Genomic DNA, 7,925 nt, shown 5'->3' with positions numbered 1-7,925 from the left:
GTGCCCTTTGACAATTTAACACAGTTTTATTTAAATAGCTGTGTCAGACCTGAAGAAATAAAACTAATCTTTGACAAAAAAGCAATAAAAATGATGATGTTTTTAACGTATTGTCCCTGAAGGCCTCTCACACACTTTGTGTTAATGATGCTCAGTCTTTACCTACAGAAACATCACTTCACGGCTCTTTCAGTGAATACGGCTCTTTTTATTACGATGTGTTTCTGTTCTTACTAATTAATATTTGTCCCTGTTGCCGTCTCTTCTCTCTCGTCCCTGTTGTACTTGAAGTGTGCTCACACTGTTTGCTCTTCATTCTGTTTACCAGCCTCTTTGTGAACCTCCCCTTCAGCGTTAAAGCTGTTTTGTTCTATCTGATCACTGACATTAAAAAACACAGATCAGATTTCTCTTCATGTCTGTGCATCGAGTTCTCCAAACGTCTGTGTGATGTAAATTTAAATGGCAGGAAGTAAATGAGGCGACATGAAACGAACATCGATATGAATATTTACTCAGACATTACAGTCAACCTGAGCGTGGAGCCAGAGAACATTTGTTTGATTTGTCTGTTTTCTCACACTGCAATCGAGGATCAATCTCAGCAGCTTCAAACACGCACAATTAATTTTTCACAGCCAAATCACAGACACACACACCTGTAAATGAACATGCAGACCAAACTCCTTCCTGTTTCCTGTGTTATTGAACAAGGGAAATGAAAGTAGGAACATATCTTCTGTCTTTGTGCTTTTGCTTTTATAAAATGACTCCCTCCCAACCTGCACTGATCACCATGGCAACCTGCTGTTTTTATTCCCAAAGGTACAATTTAAAGGTAGCGTGTTTAAACTTCCTCCTGCACCGAACTTCAAAATAAAATGAGAATGACGTGTGAATTTCCTTAAAAATAGGAACTAAAAGAAATCACTGTTATTGAGAGTGGGTCCTCTAGTTCAGAACAGAACCTGCACAGTTGAACTGATCTGATTTATGAACCCAGTTCCAGGTGTACGTGGCCGATAAATCAGCGTTCTACAGCGTAATGGAAGCCAGGGTCCTCGTCCTCATGACAGTTACATCAGCTACTGGAGAACAGTGATGGTAACTGTGCATATAATCACATTTTTAGCTGTTTAAAAAATCACTTTTTTCTGCTGAAGTAATCAAATATTTCCACTGGAATCATAACTTCTTATATAAAGGGTTTGATGTTACTCCTAATTAACATCCAAGACAAATGTCAGAGAGGTTCGACTGATTCAGCTGGATCGGGTTTTTCAGTCCAGATGACTCGGTTGATCAACGGCTCTGTGGTACAGGTTATCCAGGATTGTTGGTCTTAGGGAAGCCAGACAGCACTGATAAAACCCAGCCACCACACCTGAGGTGAGTGTGAGCGGGGAGCTGGCAGCACTTTAGGTCCCATTGCTCATTTTGTCTGTTTCCTGGCACCAAGGTCCCCAAACAAAACCCTTCAACAAATTTGGCTGCCAGACACCCTCCACTGACAGAATATATGAGGCATCCGTCTGTTTGTGCGACACCTTTTAAATCAAATCAGCTGTTTTCTGCCAACAATAAAGTTATGGGGCCTTTTTACAACACTATAAATTCTTGATTGTATCCTGCACACTTCAAAATGAGACGGGCTCAAAAGTCTGTGTGGAAATGTGTTCTGAACAAAGCGCGATACATCCACAGAACATTTGTCGTAGCTATTTCTGGTGATTTAATCTGGATGCAGAACACTTTAATAAGCATTTAAGTTTTATGAGGCAGTGACAGCAAAGAGAAGCTGCTTCGTAATAACGAGTGCTGCAGGTTCAAACTGATGAGCCACACGGGACAATGTGACAGAGAGAAGTGCTTGATTAATGGCCTAATATCTGGAGATGGCCTGTGAGGGTGCCCCTGAGCAAGGCACTTTATCAGTGACTGTAGGAGCTGCTCTGTGCATTTCATTGGACATCTCCTGGCAAACATCCCATATGATGGTGATAAATGGGTTCTGCTGCAAAAATACATTTGCACGTTGGATATTTTTACAAATGTACATAAAAGATTGGAGGATCACTGACATACAGTAATTGATAATAATCGTTATCATCTTAATACCTCCATTAGACTTAAAGAAGATGCCTTCCCTTGTGGTTTTCATAGTTTTAATATTGATCAGTAAAGACGTGTTACCGACAGCTGATTTTTTTAAATTAATCAACGTTTGTAAGTTGTTTAATTACAACGACTTTAATAAATGCTTATTTAATATGAGTTATTCTGACTGACTCAAGTAAAACCTGTGGAATTAGATTAAAGACCAGTTTAAAGAGTTTGTGATGAATCTCAGATTCAAAGTTTTCAGGACTTTATAACTTTAACTAACTTATATTTAACTTTGACGTAGAAAACGTAACCACTTCTTTCCTTTTATTATTTTCTTTATGTCAATTAACATAAGCTGCAGTTCTAAGAGTAGAACAGAGGTTGAGAGGTTCAAACCTTTAGAAATCAACAGAATTCCAACAGACGTGATGGGTCGAGTGGTGCAGAGTCAGTGGAAAAGACCAGATCCACAGATCAAGATCAGGTTGAACCGTTTCTTATTCACCAACCGTGAATGTATAAAAATAAAAAAGATTCAAAAGATGATTCAGTTTGCAGTCGCGTGATAAAGATCACGATCGCAGCCGGAGCCCGAGAAACCTTTTTTAAAGATAAAAAAATGAACACTATTAATTCACATTAATACTAAGGATGTTCGTATTTGAATATTTTTTAAAACACACACAGATTTGATGTATTTTGTTTTAATACATTATCATTTATTTTCTCTTGCCTTTAACTGACTAGCACACTAATATTCTATTATTTTCCCCTGGATGCATTAACTCATCCTTCCTGAGTCTTCCTGCTGATCAGTCCTCTTCATGCTCCATTTACCACATCTAATTTATTTTACCAACTTCCTGCTTCAGTAAGCTTATGTTTTACCTCCTAATTCTTTTTTCTGGATTAAATTGTTTCCACAAAGCAGTTTTAATTTGACTACTTAAAGTTTTAGTTTAGTTTAATTGAGCATTCTCTCCATCGTTATGTACAGTTGCCATGGTTACAGATGTTTATTGTTCATACGTGACTTTGCTCTGTAGTAAGACAACAGACTCTGAGTTGTCTCCTGTTCCAGCTGATCATTCAGAAGTTGGTTGGAAACATTGGAGACTTTACAGCGCGTTGATCAGCAGACGGGAAATCTTAGGATTCATTCTTCATGTGAGAACGCGTCTGACACAGACCAACTCTTGTTGAAGTGACAGAGAATCTCAGGACAAAGTCGGGACCCGTTTCTCCAGACATTGCCTGAAGTTCTCGTGGTTGTTAGGGTTAAATATTTTATCATGCTTCTCATTCTCACTTCTCACTGGTCTGTTTTTCTGATATTGTGAAATTCCCACGATCAGCTGTGCAGGAGTTAGATAAACAATATATTTGGAATGTCCTGTGTAACGTGCTGATGATTTAACACTAACAACAGGAAGAATTCATCATTTATTGGAATGGATGAATTAGTTGTTTCCCATTCAGCTGTGATTTAGTCTGACAGCTGAATCAATCATTGAACGAACCCGGTCGCTCCGCTCCTACTGCAGTTTTTCTAATTCAGATAAGACAAATGTCTAAAAAGCTGTTGTGACAGATTTGTCAGAGCCTGATTTACTCAAGTCTGTGTGAACATAACATGTGAAACTGAGTCTAACAGGGAGTCTCAGATTTAGAAAACATTGTCCAGATACCAGTGAAACCTCCTCCTCCTCCATTTAGCCTCTGATCACCTGCTTCACTAAAACACACAGTTTAAGCCTGAGCACCTCATGTTGTATTGGCTATTTGGGATCTTGGTAATTTTCTGACTGAAGCCTCTCTATCTGCTCCACATGTATTTTGCACGTCTGCTTTGATGTCACTCCATGGCACAATTATCTAACACAATAATTACAGTGTGAGCAGATTTGTCCACAGACCTCTTCTCGCTGTAGCTGATGTGCTACATAACAAAACGACACCAAGCAGCTAATAAGTCCCTCTTTGAAGTGTGCTGAGGTCTAATTTGTCCCTGTCAAGCGGTCGTACGAGCCTGTTGGCTGTCAAAGAGAGTCCTCTGCCCTCTTTGACACACGGTGTCTTGTACTTATCACATGTGGAGGCTGTAATCAAGTGTGACTGAGATGTTTCCTCTCATTAATGCATCTTTACCTCCCCTGCATCTTCATTTTACCCCACATATTTCTGTGCTGCATCGCCTCGAACTCCTCAGGCGTTATTTTCCTGATGGCAGATGGTGAGAGTTTGCACTGGCAAAGAAGCAGCTCTGATGAGCACACAGGGTTCTCGTCTGTTTGATATCTCAGTGACTTGCAGTGAACTTGACTGTGTCTAAGTGTGAGGAGAGGAACAGTAGGGGGCCATTAATGATCTTGCAGCACAGAATAATTTGGATGCTTTGGATTTCTGCCTGGTTCTTTATTAGTGTGTATTGTAGAGTTTCTGGGTTTGATTTATTTGGGGTTCTTTTACTAAACAAGTCAGATAAATGGACCTCACCTCTGACTGAATAGACACTTGTTGATTGAGGACCTGCAGTAGTTTGGTAAGAGTTATCAAAGCTTATCAAGTGATAGAGAAAATGAAATGAGCTTCCTTTATCTGATCTGGGCCTGTTTTAATACGATACGAGTAGAAGTAAACTAATCCCAGTCAAACGCTGTTTACTGTGATCTACTGTGATGCACGTGTCATCTTAGCCTCAGTGTTGTGCTGTGTTTTTTAACAGCTGGCTGAAAAAATGGAATTTAAGATCCTTCAAATATCCAAGTTATCACCTTGAACATCTTTACAAGCATAGTTCCTATGAACCCTTTGTCACTTTGGAGCAGCACAGCTAGTGCTCAGCTAGTTGAGACCAGCGGAGGTTCTGCCGGTTCTGGCTGCATTAACATTTGAGGTACTCGAACTTCTTATAAAGAGCCAGAGATGAGATGATTAGCTGTGGTCAAAGAGGCGTCTTTTAATCTTCCACTTCTTGTCTGTGCCCCCTTCCTTCCTTCCTTCCAGGACACATCGTACCTCTGTTTCATGATGTACTACTGATGTATAATAGTTTTACCCCCATGTTTATTCACACACACCTACACAGAAACACAGTTATGGTTTGTATCTGCTCGTCTTAGTGGCTCCTCACAGCAGCCGCTGGGCTGCTGTTTCTCCTGACTTGTTTCCTTCAGAGTAAAAGACAGACGAGCACTGAGGAAGTTAACTCTATTCTAAAGCTTACGTTCATTGACTTTTACATGTGGGAAAGCATTTGTCCCGTGGGCTTATTGAATGAGTCGTCTGAGGTTTGTGGTCTGATGTTTTACAGCAGCAGAGCTGCAGGTGAATATACAGTAAAGTTGAGCTTCAGAGGTAAAAGAAAGAGAGGAAAGTAGTGTTTAATAGTTTACAGTAAATTCACTTCAGAACCCAGATAAATCCCTCTGGGATAATAAGACTCTTATCTGACTGAACATAAAAACACACACAGACGTTTAAGGATTCGGATTCAAAGTTTCAGCCTTTGATTCCTGCTGAACTCTCTGATATTGGAAATGACTGAGTGTCAGATTTGCTTTTTCCCCTGACATTGCTCTCTGCGTGTTCGGTGATAAAGCTCTAATTCAAAACTCTCACTAAAATTCAGTTTGCTGTAACAAAGAAATATAAGAAATATTCTACTTTCTTTTTTGTTTTCTGTGGCACTCGCTGCTCATCTCCATGAACAGTAGCAGGAAATTACAAATGCTTCTACTTGTTGGCAGATGGATTTAAAATCCTGAGTTTGACCATAGATAAAGTTTATGAACACACGGAGCCCATTCAACTTTATAAAAATTATCCAGTGACACGTGATCTGAAAAAAATCTCTTCCAAATAAAATAAGATAAAAATGAACCTGCTGATCCTTCTCCCATCCTTTCACGTGCAGTCATAAGAAGTTATGTCTCTCGGGCTCCGACCCTCATTCTACTAGACGTTCACCAAGATAATGGATCAAAATGCTCATAAAGAGTCAATTTACTAAGTTTGACTCACAAAAATGTTTCTTAGCCAAGATGATGGAAACAAGTGTTTAACATTTTAACACCCTCCCAGTACGACACGCTGATGGGGGGGCCAGGTCCTGACAATTACTTTATGTCCTCATGTGTGAAGTCAGGTTGTCTTGTTTGCCTGTAAAGAGAGCCAACTGTTATAAGCACTACAAACTAAAGAGGATAATTTACCATCCAAAATCCTCCAAAGATAAAATAGAGCAGAGGATCTTGTCAGTGAACTGGATCAGGCTGCGTATCACTTCAGTACATCTTATCAGTGGATCCATGCTGTGACAAGTAATGAAGATAACGCTGGGGGTAAACAGACAATATTGAGATGTAGTGTGGTTTCTGTCAGAGCTACATGCTGCTATCTCCAAATGAGTCCTGCTCCAGTGCTACTATCTTGATTCATGCTCGCAGCTTCGCCTAAGGGCTGTAAAAGCAAGAAAGCTGGACAAGTTTCACATTTTAATACAAGTGAAAGGAGGGAAGAGGCGATAAGAGGAACACAGAGAGTAACGCAGGGAGCCATGTTGGATATAACGTGATAACATTAACGAGACAACGCTGTTGCTGCTTTAACATCTGTGAGTAAAAGTGGGGTTCATGCAGCACTGTGGCACATGTAGTGATACGAGGGATGACTGTGATCCTGTGTTCTGAGAAATAGACACAGAATAATTAGACCCCAAAGATTTATCAGCCAGCAGCTACGTTGTGCTGTCTGCAGATCTGTTTTCGTTTGTGGAACACTTTCACTCTGTCGCTCCACTTCTTGTTTTACCAGTCCAATATTTTTGGAACCAACGAAACCAGAGAGGAAATGTGAAACGTGTTTACATTTTAATCCATCTGCAAACAGCAGTATTAGCAGTATTCATCCATCCGTCTCTTTCTTGGGAATGTGATGTGAGAAATACCTCGAGGGACGTCCACCTGACGTCACTGTGACCTCATGGCTCATTCTCCTCAATGCTATCATTTCATTATCTGTCACCAAAGAGAATAGTATTTACTGTCCCATTGCAGGTAGTGCAGCCTCATCGAAACAGTTTAAGCTGATGTAGAACACACGGCGAGTTGAGGAGCTAATATCAGCGGCAGGAACAAGCTGGCACAAAACCACCACCAACTATGTAAAATCATGTAGTGACCTTGAGATCATTTCAAGTGTTGGTAAAAGTACAAACTGAAATATTTAAGCTCTTACATAGCTCCACATACCTTCAATTAACTCGAATAATTTGAAAGTGTTTTTGCTGTGTGGTTCAGTGACGCTCTGAAGCTGCAGGATGACGTCCAGTCACTAACGTTGTGTCTACAGTTCCAGACTGGACCAGTCGTGCACAGTCAAGAGCAGACATAGACACGTGTATTCATTCCTCAGAGCAGCAGTTATGTTGTCTGGCCTTATTCAGAGCCAGCAGCTGCATGTTAAGTCAGTCGGCATCAGCCAGTGATGCTTCAGATATTCTGCCAGGTACATCATCCTGACTGTGGACTGTGTGGCTGCTCAGGCTTCAACCTGTAATTTGTTGTTTTCATGTGAGTTCTCCTGTAACCGCTTGTCAAGTCGACTGATCAACCAAACTTGATCCTTCACTCCATTCTAGTTTTTCGGTCTCACTCAGCGTGGATCGTTTTTACTCTTTCATGGAAGTCAGACAGCAGACGGGTGAAGTTCTATGTGACAGAGATGCTGTTTGTCACGAATGAACTTGAGACTTTTGCAGGTCACAGACTTTTTGTCTTGGCTCGTTTACACGGTCGTCATTTAACGGTTATTGTCAG

Source organism: Anabas testudineus, chromosome 5 (assembly GCF_900324465.2).
Source record: "Anabas testudineus chromosome 5, fAnaTes1.2, whole genome shotgun sequence".
NCBI lineage: Eukaryota > Metazoa > Chordata > Actinopteri > Anabantiformes > Anabantidae > Anabas > Anabas testudineus.
Note: the sequence above shows the minus strand (reverse complement) of the source record.